At 36.9% G+C, this 20157-nt stretch overlaps 1 protein-coding gene across 2 annotated transcripts in view; it reads right to left on the bottom strand.

Moving 5' to 3' along the window:
* The window catches only part of LOC113229039 (orexin receptor type 1-like), a 288399-nt gene that overhangs the window by 189867 nt on the left and 78375 nt on the right, over positions 1–20157 (bottom strand). For both annotated transcript variants that reach the window (XM_026462516.1, XM_026462515.1), the window contains exon 2: positions 9872–9992. The gene's annotated coding sequence lies outside the window, so the exon portion shown is untranslated. The remainder of the gene's footprint in view (positions 1–9871; positions 9993–20157) is intronic.

Raw genomic sequence — 20157 nt, forward strand, 5'->3', positions numbered from 1 at the left:
TCGAGGTTATGAAAATTCGAGCTAACGTTATTTCTTGGAAATGTCATTTCGGACTATTGATAAGTAACCCAATTTCAAGTTTATGGCCGATATTACGAGCTAGCTTATACCAATTTTCGTTATCAGTATATAATTTTATTACGATTATTAAGTGACGTGACGGGTCGAGCACCTGGTGGTACGCAACAGGCCTACTCACAACGGTTGCAGCGCTTTTAAATCGCGAAGACCTGAGGCTACTGCGAGATAAACTTGATAAGTCCCATGTTCCTAAACTTTCAACGGCATCCTTATGATTCAAAACCGGAAAATTTAACTACCTCTGTGGCCGAATGGTTACCATGCCGGACTACCACGCAGAGGTCCCAGGTTAGATTCCCGGGCCGGGAGAAATAGTTGTATGGCCTACATTTATGTCTCTCGTGAGTTTGGGTGTAATTTGTGGTTGTCTATGTATATGTACATGGCACCCGCGACTCAAGGTTTCCCTAGTGCGGGACTATGTTGAGTGCGTGCGTTATTTAAAAGAAAATAGTAATGTTGAAATTACTGTTTGACGGCAGAAATAGTGATGGCGTTTGTACTTTCCTGGACGAATTCGTTAACAAAGAGCTCTACTGCTACTCTAATATAACTTAATATACTGACTCTGTTTCTCTGACTCTAGACAAAGGACCCTTTAACCAGTATAATTACAGGCACGGCGGTCTAAGGCCCAGACTTTTTTTATGGTACGAAGTGACTGTGCGAACAAGTCGTGCGTCTTGTGGTAAGCGACACGCCTATCCGTGACAGTTGCAGTATCAATCAGAGCTTTAAATCGTAAAGATATTAGGGATACTGCCACTGCTTCCGTCACCCTGAGCCATAAGTTGACAAGTCCCTTGTGCCTGTAATTTCAACAGCACTCTTACCCTTCCAAACCGGAACGCAGTAATGCTCATATTGCTGCTTGGCGGCAGGAATAGGCAAGGTGGCAGTCGTATAACATGAGTAAAACTAATTTTAATAATATGTAGCATTCATACCACGTAGCACTAAACCAAGTGATTACATGTAACAAAGTAGCGCGTGTAGGAATGTAATCATACGACGCGTCATCCTGACAGGCACGTAACGTGATACGACATGCGTGACTTGTCGCGACATGTTGTTACAAAAAAATAAAAATATTAAGGAAATGAAACTATTTTTCCGGATTTAAATCGCGTATATATTTATTGTTTCAAACCAACCAAACGTGTCCCCGATAGTCGAGCGAAGACGTGCCAATTACCTTACGTTAGAGATATTATAGACAAGATCGGAAGAGTCGTCAGGCGTTCGTCTATCCAAAATCTATTCCAAGCCCCTGAGGAAGATTTCTCAGTTCCTGAGACCCGTGAAATGTAACATCCTCTTATACGATGCAGGAGTTCACAAGCTTGACTGCGAGTGCGGTCTCTCTTATATTGGACAAACGAAGCGAAGTATTTGTACCCGCGTAAAAGAACATAATAGCTGATGTCAAACACAGTCGCGCAAATAAGTCAGCAGTATGCGAGCATGTTATGGAGAAACTTACACTTTAATCAAGTCTGACAAGCCCCAGGTCCTTGCAAAAGTCCGTTAACTACCCAGGATGCTGCGAGAGGCTGTTGAAATTAAAAAAACATCCTAATTTCAACGGGGAATTTTTGCGTGTTTGTAATAGTTATAATTTTGTCAAAACAGTACCCATTTTGTTTTCATTGTTATTTACATTAGTTGATTATGAATGTTCAAAAACTTATTTTGGTTTAAACAATTATTTTAATATTGTCTTATTGTTACTGTATAAATAAACGAATTGAATTATTGTTACTTGTACTTATTTCATCAAGTGCACCAATAACGTTTTTTACATTAAGTTCATGTTATCGAGTTCTTAGATTTTCGCGATTGTTGCACATAGGAAACGAAACAATTTTTCTAGATTTAAATCGCGTATGTTTTTTCAAACAAACCAACGTTTCGGGCCCTTTGCAAGTCTGACTGACTGAACGTCAACCGTGACCATGGGACGCGATTTAAATCCGGAAAAATAGTTTCATTTCCTAAGTTCATGTTATTCAACAGACCCATTCAATTTTTTTTGTTTTTGTAAAAGCATTTTTGTAGCTGCCAGTACAATTTAATGAATTACATTTATCGTATCGAACCAAAATCGGGAGAGCAGAACGAACGTATCCAAAATAAAACAATGTTTTATTTCCTTTGTCTTTTTTCTTTGTCCAGAAAACATCGAACCTTAAGTCTTCGGATAATTAACGGTTAAAGCTAAACATTTACTAATGACGGCAGCCTGCCCTGTTAATGGCTTAGTAATGAAACTCGATCTTCAACCCTACCATGTACTGTTAACGATGAGAATAAAATGTTAATTGACGAAAACGTGGTTATGAAAACGACTGCTTCTGGATGCTCTCGCCTTCAGTTCGAACCTGTGACTTTTACTGCACAATTACGAATTTTTAATAGCAATGTCTCCAGCTAACAGTGATTGAAGATTTTGATGAAACACAGTCGGTGAAGAATTACCCTAGAAAGGCGTGGGAGGTGTTATTGGACCAGTATGGCAGACTAAAGCGTAAACGCTATAGTGGAACTTAATAGATTGATCACCTTTTGACCGTCACTGACAAAAACTAGTTTCGTTCCTAGACGTCAAGGCTATATCGCACTGTTAATACAATAGTGTATTAACTCTAAAAATGTATTTTTTCTGAATCGACGAAAAACGAATTACTCGCTTCTGAAAGACCTGTGTAAATTTATATACAAGTTATTTCCTGCTTGCCAAATATACATATTTAAAAATAAAAGAGAAAAAATAATTTCCTTTTTTTTTATTTATTAATTTCAATTTTTGAATAAGGACTATTTTGGCCAGAACTAGCTCACATAAAGCGTGTCTCGCTTTGAGTTAGGTAGTTAAGTAGACATCTTATGGTTGTTTCTTACAATATTCTAACGACGGTTTCATTGACCTGTAGAGAATCAAATTTTACGTTCAACAATGGTATAATTTTGAATTTCACATATTTTGAGTTATAACACTATTGTGATAGCAGTGCGAATAGTGATGTAATATGTTATGAATTTCCATCTTATATTGATTCAGTTCTCTTAAGTCAGAGAAGAACATACTGTACATAAAATGCAACTATGAATCCATACTTAACCCTTTGACCGCCGTGCACACTTTAAAGCGTCTCACATTAACTGTCTGTTACGCCAATGACGCCTTAAGCGCCCAGTTACACGACGCGAAAGTTTTCGCGCGACTGCCGCGCGGCGACCGCCCAGTTACCACGCTTTCACATACATTAATGGCGAATCTGTATTCTATTTACAAGACAATAACATTTAAATTTCTCTGAATAAACAACACGGTCGCGGCCGCGCGGCGCTCGGGCGAAGTCGCCGCGTAGACCAAAGACAAGCCAGTCTCGCCCACGCGCCCGGGATGCTCATTTAAGTTAAAACGCAAAAGCTAAATGAATAGAGCGCACTTTGCCATGACAATTAGATGCACGTGGTCGACTATCGATAAATCGACTCATCCGTAGAACAAAGACCTTTGTGCAAGATTGCTTATTCTCAGGACATTGTACATTTTGTGCGCTGTTCTTAACTGTGGATATCAGATCGACCGTTGTTCGATTTTATATTTCCGAAACGAAATAATACATAAATTTCTGAAAACACCTAGAGCTAGGTCTAATTTTGAATAACGAGATTATGTATTTATCCTCTTTTCGTTGTATAATCACGTCCGACTCTGTTCTTCGGATGAGTCGAAATGTAAAGCGTGTGTATCTAATCCTTTTACTTCTCAATTGAAATTAATAAATAAATATTAAGATATTCCTTGTATTGTTTGTATATTCTAGTTATGGATTGATAGTTGCATTGTATGTTCAGTTATGTTCTTCTTTGACTTAAGAGAATTTAATTAATATATAAGGTGGAAATTCATAACATGTCACATCACTAAGGCTTGGCGTCTAGGGAACGAAAATTGTTTTTAGCAGTGGCGGTCAAAAGGGTAACACACGACAATCACTGTTTTTTTATGGTATCAAAGAACAGGAGGAACACGACACGCTTATCCATGGCGGTTGCAGTGCCACTCAGAGCTTTAATTTGCAAATATTTGAGAAAAGAAAATATTCTATCATTAATTTTCTTTCTATCTAACGACCAATTTTTGACGACCTCTTGCTTGCACATCGGTTTTCAGGGTGTTGCCATCTCTGAGGTCCTGGATGCGATCCAATATAGAAAAACTAACTTTTCTATATTGTCTGGTGTGGATGGTTGTGGTACCGTGGTTGTTTATTAACACAAGTGCTTTACTTACTTACTTTGGCATCAGAGCAACGTATTGTTTGTCTAATATCTATTTTTTAATTTGTATTGATTTGATATTCAATTATTTCTTGTGGAATTACTCCACTAGTTTCATTGACTTACAATTATATGGACGTCGGGTCCGCGCTAAAAAGTGTCCGCACTTGTAAGGCGCTAAAATCGTATACAGAGCGCCAAACTCCGCTTTAGTCTTCATTTATTCGACTGACAGCGCGATACTACGATGACATTACAATTTAAATTTCGAATAGGTTGACTTAGGATATTTTTTTCGTGGTTTTTGTATTAGACCCGTCGTCCATTTATTTGTAAGTCAATGACTAGTTTGTTATAATTATTAATATAATTCAAACCGACATCTTCTAGCACGGTGCTAGAAGACGTTCCGAATCCGGCTGGATCGAAGAAATTTTTCTAAGTGTTCTATCTAACTATAATACTTATTATTATCTAAATCTTATCCTAGGACACTGTCTTGGAAGTCGTTTACCCTTTAGATGCTTAATTCCTAGCAATCTGATCATCACAGGTTTCATGGTCTTTCGTGTCATTTAGTGACGTATTGTGTACATATACAAGGTTACCATAGTTCTCAACAGTGACAGTATACAGGAGTACTCTGATAACTGACTTATGATACATCATACGTGGTTGTTTAAGCTGCGACGCAATAATGGAGAACATGTAACAACGTTGAAACAGGAACAATGGAAACAGCAATGCTATTAATTACTGGAATGTTCTGTTTGATAGCAGATGCATTGAACTTAGTAGATACGAGATTTTGTTAGATACGGACTTTAAGATTAAATAAAAACTCTTTTCGGAATAAATATTTATTTCTTAATTAAGAAACTCCTTCGATTCACATTACTTTTTTTTAAAAAATACCGCGAAAGTAAAGAAAAAGAAATAATAATGTTATATGAGGTCGATATATTTTTTGAAGATGGAGACAACGGAATTTCAAGTATTCCGTTTCTCGTCTGCAATCCGAACATCGAAACTTAACGAATTATGATACGAATTATTGTCACACCCCAAAGTATTCACCAGATTTGGCCCCATTTGACTTTATTATCTGATTTTTTATCAAATGAGGAAGTGGTAACTGAAACAGAAGCTTGTTTTTCAGTTTGACCGGAGATCACGTTCAAAAACAAATCATAATTTTAAAAAAAAACAGGTATTTGTTATACAAAGGCTGCAAATTGACGCGAGTGTTGTATTGAAACCTTAGCAAGCGAAGGACTCTAAGATTGAACCATAGAATAGAAATAGAAATTCAAAAGTAGAATAATAACCGAAGCAAGGGTTTCAAGACACGAGACGCAAAACTACCTTGCTGCCGAGCGAAACACAAAACTTTCCACTTTTATAGCGAGGAAAATGATAGATGAAAGAAATACGTGAAGCATAACAAAAATTTTTCATAGTGTTTGTTCTTTGTATTAATAACTTTAACAAACTAGTGGAATAATTTCATGTAAAACATAAAAATTTAAATATAATGGATAGCGACATCTCTAGCTGGGGCTAGTAGCTGTAAAGGTATCTAACTGGGTGACGAAATACTTTCATACATGTCTCATAGATGGCGCAACGGCTAAAAAGACATTGAAAAAGCAAATAAGAATAAGAATAAGAATAGGAATACTTTATTGCGTAAGCACCGAGACACACATGATCTTAAAATTAAAATAGAACATTATAAACTTTAAACTAAAATACAGGACTTACAACAAAAGTTAAAACATAATTATAATGATTAAAACAAAATAAAATAAAAAATAAAAAAATTCAAAATGTAATAATAAATGCGTGTCGCGGCGCACGCAAACGGGATTTGCTCAGCTATTAGCTACAGGCTCATAGATTTCAGCCTGTAGCGCTGGTTTTCAGCAAGCCCGATATGAGTGAAGCACGGACTCGAGCACAAACAAAACAAATACATGCATAACATATGCGTGAGGCTTGGTATATGACGGCGGCGTCGTCGTGACGTGCTAAATGTGACGATATTTCATATTCAGCGAAATGTAAATAACGCGTGCAACGGTCAGGAGACATTACGTCATCGGAACAGACTTGTTTCGCAACGCCGATAAAAGGCGTTGGTAACTGGCGGAGGGGGATCTTTTCACTGTGGCCAGAGAGGTTCCGCTCGCTCACGGGTGCACGTGTTGTGTCGTTGGTGAAATATCATCTTTAATTTGATTAGTCTGTTGTCTTATTGATAAGAAAATTAAATTAATTACATTTAGAGTTCATTTTGTTTTGTGTGGTACAATTTATCAAAATTAAAAGTCTTAGTAGTGTAACTTGTATTCCTTTACAATGTCCGAGCCTCCTCCTACATATACATAAAAATATTTACACATAAAACGAATGCATAGATAAATAAAACAGCTTAAGTGTAAATTAATTTAATTACTTAGGTAATAGGTATATACATATGTTATATGAAGATGTAATTAAGATTCTGTGCAGTAAGTAATAAATAATGTGTGAGAAATAAATAAACATTTCGAACCAAGAAAATAATAATAATAACAGTGACTCAATCTTATGAAGGGTTCAATGATAAAACGGAAAGTTTGCAAAACCTTGCACTTGGACGAATGGCCTACGCTTCGAGTCTGGAACCAGTGAGTGAAATACAAAAGATACGGCAACAAGCACATAGAAAAACTTATGAAATCCGATGGTTTGTTTCGTGGCTTAGATGGCATAGTGTCTGACATGAAGGAATTTTCTCTAAGTTCGATCTTTGTATTAATAATTATAACAAAACAATTTTAGTAAACAAAATTAGTTATCGTTGTCAATTTAATGTCAACAATAATAAGAATAAAATTCGAGTATGTCAACGGATTTATATTACACGTGTCGTTATGTTTTTTTTTTTTCATCGAAAGAAAAAGTTAGGTGCACCACAGTCCATCGTCAAGTTCGAATTCCAAAAACGCTTTTGCGCGCAGATTTCTAATCAGAAAGAAAGCCTTTCCGAGCCAGTGCCGTGAAAAATTTTTTTTCTTCTGATAGTCACATATCAAACCGCCCATAGTAAAAATAAGTCGAGCCATCCAACTCCAGCCTGTTTGACGTAAACGCTGCGTCGCCGCCGGGTGATGATGAAATTACAGACATAAATGGGACTTGTCAACTTATGTCTTAGGGTGTCGGGCACAGTGGCAGTGCCCTTCAGATCTTTGCGATTCAAAGCTCTGTGCAATGTAACTGTTATGTACAGGCGTGTGGCTTACCATCAGGCGCACGACTTGTTCGTCCCGTCAATTGATCTTACATAAAAAGAAGTTTGTAAGATAAAACTTACGGACTTTATATTTATTACTGTCTATTATATTTCTGGCGTTGCGATTTTCACGCATACACAATACAGAAGCGTGCGCGTGCGTGCGATCGGAACGCCTGATCGAACTGATGAAAATTTGATTACAATAGAAAATACGTTATTTTATTTTTTCTTTGAAAAATTATTGGTATAACGGTTTTTGTAAAAACAAACACTGTTATACAAATTCGTTTTAAGGTTGCGCTCGCGCCGCCGAGACTTTTTAACTTCACCCTGAGCGTAGGGTTGTCACGTCGAGTATATAACCAGAAATAGAGATGAAATGTCATTTAATTTGTTTGAAAACTATTCTGCCATATCATTACTGTGACAACTGCGCTCCGATTGGCCAGCCCGAATACGAAACAACTGACGGGAGTCGTCAATGTGTGTTGTCAATTGTTTCACTTCAAAACGACCAGTTAACTTGAGCTTTGCTATAATAGACGAAAACTACATTACCGATGATTTTTTTTTCCGTTTGTTTTGTAATTGGATGTTTTGCTGTTTTTCCCCACACTACCGAATGGAACGGCACGCCATTGTTAGAGATATTATTTTTATTACAATAAATATAGAATATTTTTGGAATATACGGAGACGTACACGTAGGTCAGTTGTTGGCGCTGTACTATTTCAGCTTTCTAATTTGGTATTTCAGTGCAAACGAGAGTTGATATTTATAAGTGAGGTATCACTGATGGACTGATGGAACCAGGAATGTATGGCCCTTATTTCGTTTCTGTTTCTCGTTATATACTCGGTGGGTTGTCATAAGCCGTAAGCAGTCTTGTAATAAGCCGTGGTAGCTTAATGATTTGATCTATCGCTACTCAATCAGAGGCTGTGGGTCCTCGAAATTTCTCGGAATTTATATGCGAAATTAAATTTGAAGTTTACTATGAGCTTTTTGGTAACGGAAAACATCGTGAAGCCAACCCCCAGCACGCATTGGGCCAGCGTGGCGGACTATAGCCTAAATCCTTGCCTGTGAAGAGACCTGTGCCTAACAGAGGGACGTATAAATTGGTTGATGATAATGATGGTGTAGGGTTGTTTAACCCTCAGCTTGAGAGGCGGTAGGGCAAACAATTAGACTACCACGGCTGACAAACTATTACGTTAAGGCGAGTCAACGGAGGAGAAACGCGAAAAACTGCTTTACTAGATCAAACGGTTTAGGCATTTACTATTAAATAACGGTCTTATAAAAAAAATACAATATACTTAAGGATATTATCTAAAGAAGCTGCTAATTTGTTACATGATAGGATGTATTTTACCCGATCATATAAAATCCCGAAAATATGCCAAAACATAAGTCTAAAACAAATTATTTAAGGATAAAATATCTAACTTTGCACGTAACTTTTATACGGATGTATTTTTCTTTAAGTACTTCAGAGAACCTGCTAAATTTTTGTTTTCAACGGAAGCCGTATAGGTATTAAATTCACATATATCCCAAAGCTTGAAAATTGACCAGCGGTCAGTCAGCATCGGGTGCTTGTCAACGTCGGATCTGTGACAATTCCGCCTTTACACGGAAAATTGTTCGCAAAATCTTTTAGCATCTTTCCTGAAAAGTTGGCATTTCACAGATTTGACCTTACTACACCGAAAATCTGCCGCCGTTAGTTGAAAGGGCGCTTGTGACAAAATCTCAAAACCGAGAAAATAATGTTTAAAGAAATGAAATTAAAAACATTCTGCTTTTCCCTTGCGGTAACTTCATACCTTACCTACCTAGAAAAATATAAAAATAGTGACAGATCGACCTCTTTTCACTGATCTACCTTACCTATTTCTAACGCCAAGCAGTAATGGTCACATTACTGTGTTCCGTTTGTGAAGGGTAAGGGTGCTGGTGAAATTACAGGCACATGAGACTTGTCAACTTATGTCTCAGGGTGACGGGCGCAATGGCAGTGCCCCCAGATCCTTATTATTTAAAGCTCTGAGTAACACTACAACTGTTATGAGCAGGCGTGTGGCTTACCACCAGGCGCACGACTTATTCGTCCCGTTGCTTGATGTTATAAAAAAAAATATAACAAATATTTTGAAAAAATTTCACATGCACCCTTTCATCTAATAGCAGAGGTACCCAAAAATACTTACTGAACAAAAAAGACAGCAACCAGATAATCAGAATTGCGGTCTTGAACTTCAGTGGGAAGCAGATGGCATACCAGCGGTCCACGAAGATGAAGGTCGGCACTGATACCGTCGCTGATAAAGACTGGAACAACAGAGATGGTACATAGTCAAAGACATAATAAATTGGCCATACTAGGTACACAATATGAGAGATTTTCATCAGAAAATTTGTAGATAGATTTAGACATACAAGCCACATTGCTACGTTTGTATATGGAGTTATACTACTTATTTTATTATATCATAGTTTTGGTTTGTGATTAGGAAGATTCGAATAGGCGACGCTTATTAAACTAAACTACTTATTAGGAATTATTACACTGTGATAAGTAAAATACTTCGCAATGTTGTCTGTAAGAATTTATTCTCATTAAAATAAATAAATGAATCAGACATTTACACGTGGCCTAAAATTCGCGACAGTGTGATTACTTACAAGAGCAATTAAATTAAGTCTGGAGGTACAATCCAGGACATAAATCCTTTTAACATTATCGTATTACTTTGTAGTATAGTGTTAAATATTATTCTAAGATAAGTATAGTTGAGAACACATGAGATAAAAATGGTGTACAAAAGATACGATTTTATAAAAATACTTTAAAAAACTTGAATGCGTTGTAAGCATTTATTTTTGAACGTAGCACGACTTAGACTTTGTAATTTATTTGAAGACTCGTTTACACTGGATATGATTTCTCCAACATTGAGACAATAATATTAATCTTCTTGAATTTTCTGACAACTTGAAAGCTGAGAGTCAAATTCAAGTTAAAAAAGACTTAAGTATATAAAATCATTGCTTATCGGTGTCACAATTATTGTAATCGGTGTCATAATTATTTCAACTTTGAAGAAATCATGGCAAGTAGGAGGCTTAAAATAAAATGGAAAAATGTCGTATTGCGTCCAAAAACAATTGTTTACAATGTCTTTCTACGTATTTTGAAAAAAATTCTCCAACTTATTTGAAAGTTTTGTGTTTTTTTTTTAAAGCCTATACTGTTCCACTGCTGGGCAAATGCCTTTCTCCCCTCTCTAGCGTCGTCGTTTTCTGTTACATGTAGCGTAAATTGGAATGTTTTCTTTGTAAAATTAAAAATAAGGTACTTAATTAATAACTATTGTAACTATAGTGAAAAAATAGGGTGGTTTGCATCAATATTAGACATAACTGGTTGAAGACTGTACCACCTCAGTCAACCGTGACCATGGGACCTGTAAAGGGCCCGAAACGTCGGATTGTTTGAAAAAACAAGTATACGCGATTTAAATCCGGAAAAATAGTTTCTTTTCCTAAGCCTACGATGTTGCATAATTATTGACAGGCAACCAAAGACAAAAAATACGACAGTGAAGTGACTTGCTCTTTAGCTGCGATATTTATCGAGCTTATCGAACTTATGTAAGAGTATGTTACATTAACTATTAAAATTTCTTCATAATAAAATCGATTGTTATAAAAAGTCGAATCTGAAACGCATTAGGACATCACTAATAGATTAGAATTCGATCTGTCAAAAGTAAATCGTTGGACGGAATATAGTAGGTCAATTATCACAGTGCATAGACTGTACCTATTGCGCCGCATTTCACCCTTTCTCAAGTCTGCATCTGAGCACCCGAGGAAAGTTTCACGAGCAATTAACCGTCTTCAACTAAACAGGCTCACTGTTCCATTGTCTCGTTGGAGAGAACTCGACGAGAATAATTGGAAGTGTACGCATGATCAAACAGCCAGGTGGTAATTGGTTCACACTGGCATCGTGCGGTATCGTGTAGAAAATATCCAATTTTAATTAATTGCCTCCGTGGCCGAACGGTTACCATGCCGGACTGCCACGCAGAGGTCCCAGGTTCGATTCCCGGGCCGGGCGAAATATTTGTATGACCTACATTTATTTCTCTCGTGAGTTTGGGTGTAATTTGTGGTTGTCTATGTGAGTGTCCATGGCACCCGCGACGCAGGGTTTCCCTAGTGCGGGGCTATGTTGAGTGTATGCGTTATAAAAATAAAAAAAAATTAAGATTAAAAGTAAGCCATATGGTCAATGGAGCCTTAGCCTACGGAGAGTCTTTATAATGGCAGTGCTCTGTGGAACTCTTAGAACGGGTGCCATAGTCTCGTTTCCACCATCGCACCTTCCGCCCAAGGAGTAGAGTCCAATCTTAGATGCCTGGCATTGTAAGACCAGGCGGGCATCTCGGCCGTTCCTTCCTCGAGCCTGCAAGATGTTACATGTTCTTCGTCCTGAAGTATTTTTGTTGCACTGTGACATGGGTTTCTTCCAAAAGTGTGTTTACAGGGTTCTCAAAGGCTGACAACGCATAGGCAGCTCATCTGATATTGCAAATGTCCATACCCATCAAGTGTCTCGTCTGCTCGTTTGCTTCCTTCTTTACATCAAAACCGGAACGGAGTAATAATCATATTACTGTTTGGTAACAAAACTAGGTAAGGCACAAAAGAAAGCTGGTGTTTATTATTATTCTCTTTACTTTCCGTCAGTTTATTTTTGTAAGTTATGTGTATGCCTTTTTTAAGATCATTCTCAATATTAATAATATACAGGTTGGAAATTTGAAATGCCTCCTGGAGGGAAAGTACTCTAAATACTGGAGATAGAAATGTTTATTTAAAGGAAACACTCCATTATTTTTTAAAAGAAATAAAACTGCATTCATAGATTTTCGAAAATTTCTAGCAACACGCGGGTATCGAACCCGCTTTAAATGAAAAAAATGCACCCTGCACTTTTATTGCATCGATCGATAGGGTTAATTATAAGAATTTAAATTTGTGTGTCAAAATACGTTAAGATTTCATCGTTTTTTTTTTCATTTAATTAACCAATTTTGTGAGAGAGATTTTATTCTTATAATTAACACTATCGATTGATGCAATAAAAGTGCAGGGTGCATTTTTTTCAGATTAAAGCGGGTTCGATTCCCGCGTGTTGCTAGAAATTTTCGAAAATCTATGAATGCAGTATTATTTCTTTTAAAAAATAAAGGAATGTTTCCTTTATGTAAAAATTTCTATCTCCAGTATTTAGAGTACTTTCCTCCAGGTAGTATTACAAATTTCCACCCTGTATGTATGGCGAAATCGACCCTATCCAACGCGTCCACTTTGGTTATATAAATTTTCAGTCGCTACCATTATCTTTCACACCACAACGCTCTCCTCTCACTTCCGGTGTTCTGTTGTGCAGTTCATTCAGCCGGTTGCTGAGTAGATTTGCTCTACTGAGTGAAAATAATGTTTGACTACCTTCGTAGCCTAACGGTTACCGTGGTTAGTAATATCACAAAAAAAAGAATTGAATATCATGTTGGTGTAACTTGTTGACTTTTAATAAAAACTTAACTACAATATATAACAATGTCAGACTGATGGGATGCAGATGAAGGCTCAACACGAGATTGTGGACTAATTGCTAGCTTATTCGGCGCTTTTTGAATGTCGTATGGGAGACCGTTCGAGAATCGTATACCGAGTAGAGTAACAACTCGGCAAACAGTAAATCTGCTGTATGCGCAAAAATTGCAATAATGGGATATACTAATTTAACAATATACTGCATTTTGCTTTAGTGTAATACCGCTAATATCAATAGAATCTTTGTCTGCCTGAAGTGTCTCCGGTGGCCCAACGGTTACTTTGCTGGTCTGCCACGAAGAGGTCTCGGGTTCGATTATCGGACCGGGAGAAATATTACAAGAATACAAGATATTTATTCGCTGAAAAATGTAGTTTACAATGGTGTTATAGTATATTATTATTAGATCGTACATTTCACCAAAACTTGGCATGCGAATATTTTACACAATAAAATTCTTATTTAAACCACGCACCGTGGTTAAATTTTACATTTTATGTTATCAATTAAAAAATCATTTATATTGTAGTAGCATTGTGTAACTAACAAACTATGTAATTTTATTTTAAATTGCCTACAATTTAGTTCTTTAACTGCATCTGGTATTTTATTAAATAATTTGTATGGCCCACATTTATATCTCTCGTGAGTTTGGGTGTAATTTGTGGTTCTAATGTGTGTGTCCATGGCACCTGTAACACAGAGTTTTCCTAGTGCGGGGCTATGAGTAAGTGATTATCACTAATATCAGGTTTCTTACCACGGTATGACTTCTTTTTATTTTCCCGATATTTCGGAACGGTTGCACGCTCCATGGTCACGGGTTGACTCCTCTCATACCGCGGTAAGAACCTGATATTAGTGATAATCATTTAGTGAACAACCACGACTCTTAAAATCTATATATGAGTAAGTGCTTTAAAAAAATGAGTTTATGTTTAACTGTTAGTTAAAATAAGGAGCCATTTTGGATTTCCCTTCACAAAAATCTCTACATTTTTATATTTGAGGTTAATTCATTACTAACCTTCAAATGGGAATATTTTTTTCGAGTTTTCAAGTTTTCGCCATACCAATGGCCTTCATGGCCGAACAGTTACCATTCTGGACTGCCGCGCAGAAGTCTCAGGTTCGATTCTCGGGCCGATATATATATTTGTATGGCATACATGTTTTCTCTCGTGAGTTTGGGTGTAATTTGTGGTTGTCTATGTGTATGTCCATGGCACCCGCGATACAGGGATTCCCTAGTGCGGGGCTGTGAGTGTGTGCGTTAAATAAATGGCAAAGTGTACTAACAATTTGGACACGAAACTGTTTTTTCGGATCTAAGAGACGATCACACAGCTATGAATTTGTGTATGTGCTTGTTGCAGATATTTGTTTTTTTTTTGCCATTACTGCTGTCTGTGAGAAATATATTTCTTCATTCAGCCAGGTACCTTTACAGCTACCAGCAGCTGACTAAAGGTGTCGCGTTAGTAATTGTAATTTTTAAGTGTTATTGAATATCACGATATTTGACCACCATGATATTAAATTATTTTTATGAAATTACTCCACTGGTTTGTTATAATTATTAATACAAAAACCGAACACTAGAAAAAATTCCTTCGATCCGAAGAATGGAAGTGTTCGATATTTGTATTAATAATTATAACAAATGTATTTGTATTTGACTAGTTTATATTCAAATACATTATAATAATTTTGAAACTAATTTCTAAGTTACGAATAAAACGTTATTATAAAATCTGTACGCCCGCAGAAGGTTCATAAAACAAAAAGGGCTTTACTTCTCAACATTAACATAGTAATTTAAATAACAACGTCTGTTGTTACGTTTATTATGTAAATAAAAAGGTATGAGTCTCAGCTCAGTTTAAGCGATTTTTCAGTTACGTTAAATGTCATAATAGGTTCTTAATTTGACTGTATTTTTTAACCGACTTCAAAAAAGGGGGTTTTTAATTCGACTGTATGTTCTTTTTTTGTTTTTGTTTTTTTTTTGTATGTATGTTACGCGATAACTCCGGTATTTGTGAATCGATTTTCATGATTCCTTTTTTGTTGGAAAGGGGGTACTTTCATAGTAGTCCCTTTCCATTATGGAGGAAATTATCCACCTCTGAGGGTAGCTGTTCACGCATGAAGATCCATTTTTATAAATAGCGCCTAACTTTAATTTAGGAGCAATTGCTTTTAGCAATTATTTAGTTGATTTTGCTATTTCTCCAATTCAAGGCGTTTTTCCCTCGATATACTTTGAGTAGTGTCGTAGTGAGAACCTATTTTTATTATCTCCAGTATCAAGTCCTGTACAGTGGCGAACTAGGGGATATTTCAATGAAACTTAGCAAATAGACGTAATTCCACGTACTTTTGAGGTCGGTTTTTTTAGTACTCTGTACTGAGATTATTTAATATATGTTACGCAATAACTCATTTCGGCATTTGTGAACCCTCAGTATTAATCTCATTTAAATTTGAAGAAAATATTCGAACTGTAAGGGTGGCAAATTAGGTGATGTATCCGGTTTCGCGCAGTTTCCGGTAACCGATTTCAATAAAACTTGGTGAATGGACGTATTTCCACGAACTTTTGAGTTCGGTTTTTTAGTACTTTGTACTGAGATTATTTGTTAGCCTGAATTACAGCAACAACCTTGGTGGCACAATGGTTTTGTACTGCAGCCGCTAGGTATGAGGTACCGGGATTAATTCGAGGTAAGACCTATTTGGGAAAGAAATTTTTCTATTATGGTTTTGGACTGGATATTCTGGGAGAGAGTCTGTTGCCCTGGTACTCCTAGCACAGGAAGTTTTCTAGTTTGAGACCAGGTTATTGGTATGGTTGTTTAAGGGCGCTTCCTCATCGGGTGCATTCGTTTCTAAAGTAACAGTTTATATTTGTTATAATGTTTATTACCTTGATTCAATAGGTAATTTAAATGTTGCCCTCTCTGTGTATTCGTACTGTACCCAACAGGGTCCACCTGCTACACTGTAAACTTTTGGGAATACAATAAAGTATTGAGTATTAGATTAGTAAGTGGGGAGAACCGAGTATTAGAGTGTGCAAACTGTAATAACACAATTTGTAATATTACAGTAGTGAGTGCGAAAATCCGTGATACAATGTGAACCGTCAAAGTGTACTCCAATTTTTTTTATTTATTTATTTATGATCCGGTTACAAAGACCCATAAATACATACCTTATATACTAACATACATAATAATATTAATAACTATTTATTTATTTATACGTATGAACCGCGACGTGTGATGCAACGTGGTTCCTCAGAAACGAAAACTGAGTCGATTAGCGCTAAAAAAATGTTCAATTTTACTCAATTTAATGGGTAACTCACGCTTGATTAAATAATTGAATAAGCCAAAATTGTTTTCATAAAAAATATGACTTAATGGTTCCCAAGACAGATTCCTTGTATCTTTTATGGTTTCGGATTGTCCTATACTGTCTGTCCAAAAACACTCTATATAAGAAAAACCACTTTAAAACAGTCCATCCATTTGAGACCCACGATATCATAGACAGACATACAGAAAGATACACAAGCAAATACTTAAAACTTATAACTCCTCTTTATTGCGTCGAGGTTTAGCAAAAATTAAATCCGTATAAAAGTGTACCGCCATGAAAATATACCGTGAATTTTAAGCGGTGGTTATTTTTCATTAGGCAGATCGTCTAATTTTAAGCCTGTTTGAGTATAATTAGAAATTTAGGCGTTTTATAATATATTTTCCATGTATGGCGTAGAGCTCGTGGGTAACAGGGCTTCAGAAACCTTTTATCATCACTTCAACCGAAATACGTCTCTGAAAAACCGCTACAACAACCGGGTTTGCGCTACTCAACGTCGTCGATTCACCTTGCCATCTTTTATGGATTCATCTTGCTTGTTTAACTGCCTCCGTGGCCGAACGGTTACCATGCCGGACTGCCACACAGAGGTCCCAGGTTCGATTCCCGGGCCGGGAGAAATGTTTGTATTTACTACATTTATTTCTCTCGTGAGTTTGGGTGTAATTTGTGGTTGTCTATGTGTGTGTCCATGGCACCCGCGACACAGGGTTTCCCTAGTGCGGGGCTATGTTGACTGTGAGCGTTATTATTATTACCTTGCGGGTGATCTGAAGACGCTACGTCTTCCGATATAAAGTAGCTACTCACGAACTTTGTGAGTATCTGTTCAACAAGCGATTTTCAGTAGTCAGCGGTAGCAGTAGAGTTCCTTCTTAAAGAGTTCATCCAGGGAAGTACTACCTTGCCTATTTCTGCCGCCAAGCACTAATGTGAGCATTATTGCATTCCGGTTTTGAAAGATAAGGGTGTTGGTGAAATTACAAGCACATGTCTACTTTTGTATCAGAGTGACGGGCGCAGTTGGAATGTCCTTAGATTTTTGCTATTTAAAACTCTCAGAGCGTTTGCGTAATACGTCCGAATCCGAGAAGAAATGACGGTCGGAAATGTCACAGGGATCATTTTATCTCTAGGTGTACAAGCGACATCCAAAGTGGGTTCCAATTTTTCTAGATTTGTGTAGTCTGGGATATAGAACGAATACGAATCGGATGCCGTTCGCAAATGCGATTAGTGTCGCTGCAATTGTTATAAACAGGCATGTCCCTTGCCACCAGGTGCACCATGAAAAAAAACCATGTAAGTTTAGCAATTCTTTAGGCTAAGTCCGTTGCTCTGATTCTTTTGCGGATCTCTTCATTTCTGACATCAGACATAAATGACAACATGTCAGCGAGCCATGAAAAGTTTCTAAGGCATTGACGCGCTCGTTTTCGACACAGTCACTTTTTGACAATCTTTTTCAATAGGCAAGGAACTCGAGAGTTACGCAAGGACCCGTATCTGCCCTAAACTATATAAAGATATCAATTTATTCACGTTTTGGTACATTTAGACGCGCAGTTTCTTTAGATATCACATAATAGGATAGTTATTGCGTTACGTAAAGATGTTATGCCGAGTGTTATGCCGAGGGTATTATGTAACACATTCTGAACCTTGATTACAGTTGTTTGGAAGAATAGTAATAATAATAACGCACACGCTTATAACCCCGCACTAGGGAAACCCTGTATCGCGAGTGCCATGGACACTTACATAGACATGACGATGATGATGAGTTAAATACATGAGCAAATGGAGTATTTGAAAGCTTTTTCAAAATTATTTGTAGGATAAACAGTTGCCGAACATAGAGAATATCGCAGTCGTTGGTGGGGTTGGGTAATCGAAAGATCGGAAGTTATTTATTTTATTCTATTTATTTTAATTTTATTATTTATATACATTACACATGTGTGTATCGTACGATTCTTATATGCTACATATAATAATTACCTTAACGTGAGATAGATTCTTGTTTCTTTTTCTTTTCTACATGTCTACCGAACGAAGAACCATTAACCCCTACAATACTAGTTTTTACTTAGTTTAGGAGTTAACTGGTCTTTGTTTAAATGATCATTGTACGACTTAAACATGTCCAAATTTGCATTGTTTTAAAAATTTATAATGTATTTGTAATGTTTTATAATGAAATAAATTATTAATATTATATTATCATAGTTGCTTACTTTAGAGAACTTCGTGAAGGTGCCTCACACGTCATGGATTGAGTTTTAGAAAATATGGCACATTTTTAGGTTCACATGGACTTCCTCTCCACTGCTAACTAACCCTGCAAAAACAGAGAAGGCAAATGGCTTCTATGATGGAACGAGCTTATCTAGAAGATGCCTATTCAATCGCGCCTTTAATATATTCGGGAAGTTGTTTTGTTTTATAGGATTACTATAGGAATGACTTTGGTGCACTTTGTTCTTATCTTCGAATAAACTCGTGAAGAAATTTTTGAGGTAGCGGGGAGAGATGGAAAAGAAGGATAGTGTTGTAAGAGTATAAAAATGAAGGAATTGGAGTTGCGTGTCACATGTGATGGAGTAAAAAAAAAGTTCCTGTTTTTCTATTTCAATTCTGAACAAATATACAGGGAGCTGAAATAATAAATAATGGAACAAATAATGCAGCCAACACTTACACTGGATCAAAGAAAGTAAACATTGAACAAGTTTTCTAAAGAGACCCGAACAGTTCATGTTATTTTTTTTTCTTCTCGTAGAAACCTCAATTATTGATCGGATAGTTTGTTGAAATGTTTGTATTCTCTGAAGATGGGTTACAGTGTCTCCATTATGTGTTAGATTGTACCATCACAGTAATAGTTTGCCAAATATAACTTGTTTTATAGAGATGCCTATCCATAAAAAGAACTGATAGACGTTGCGGTGACGTAGTAAGTAGACATAAAGAATTGCGTGGGCAGCTAAGACCAAACAAATATACTACAAGGTGCTAACAAATTAGCTACGGATAATTTTAGAGTTCTTAGTTTACATCGCAAGGGCCAACCACCTTGGTGGGCCAATGGCTGCACTTTGAACTCTGAATGAGGAGATCCTGGGTTCGATTCTTGGTAGGCCCAGTTAAAAAAATAAACTTTTCTAAATTGGTACTGGTTTGTGTGTTCTGGATAGTGCTTGCGTATAGTGCCTCCGTGGCCGAACGGTTACCATGCCGGACTGCCACGCAGAGGTCCCAAGTTCGATTCCCGGGCTGGGAGAAATATTTGTATGGCCTACATTTATTTCTCTCGTGAGTTTGGGTGCAATTTGTGGTTATCTATGTGTGTGTCCATGGCACCCGCGACACAGGGTTTCCCTAGTGCGGGGCTATGTTGAGTGTATGCGTTATTGAGTGTGTGCGTTATTATAGTGAATTTCATTGCTCTGGTCTCATAGTACAGGGAATTCC

This window comes from Hyposmocoma kahamanoa, unplaced genomic scaffold (genome assembly GCF_003589595.1).
Source record: "Hyposmocoma kahamanoa isolate Upper Pololo Valley unplaced genomic scaffold, ASM358959v1 270, whole genome shotgun sequence".
Classification (NCBI taxonomy): Eukaryota; Metazoa; Arthropoda; class Insecta; order Lepidoptera; family Cosmopterigidae; genus Hyposmocoma; species Hyposmocoma kahamanoa.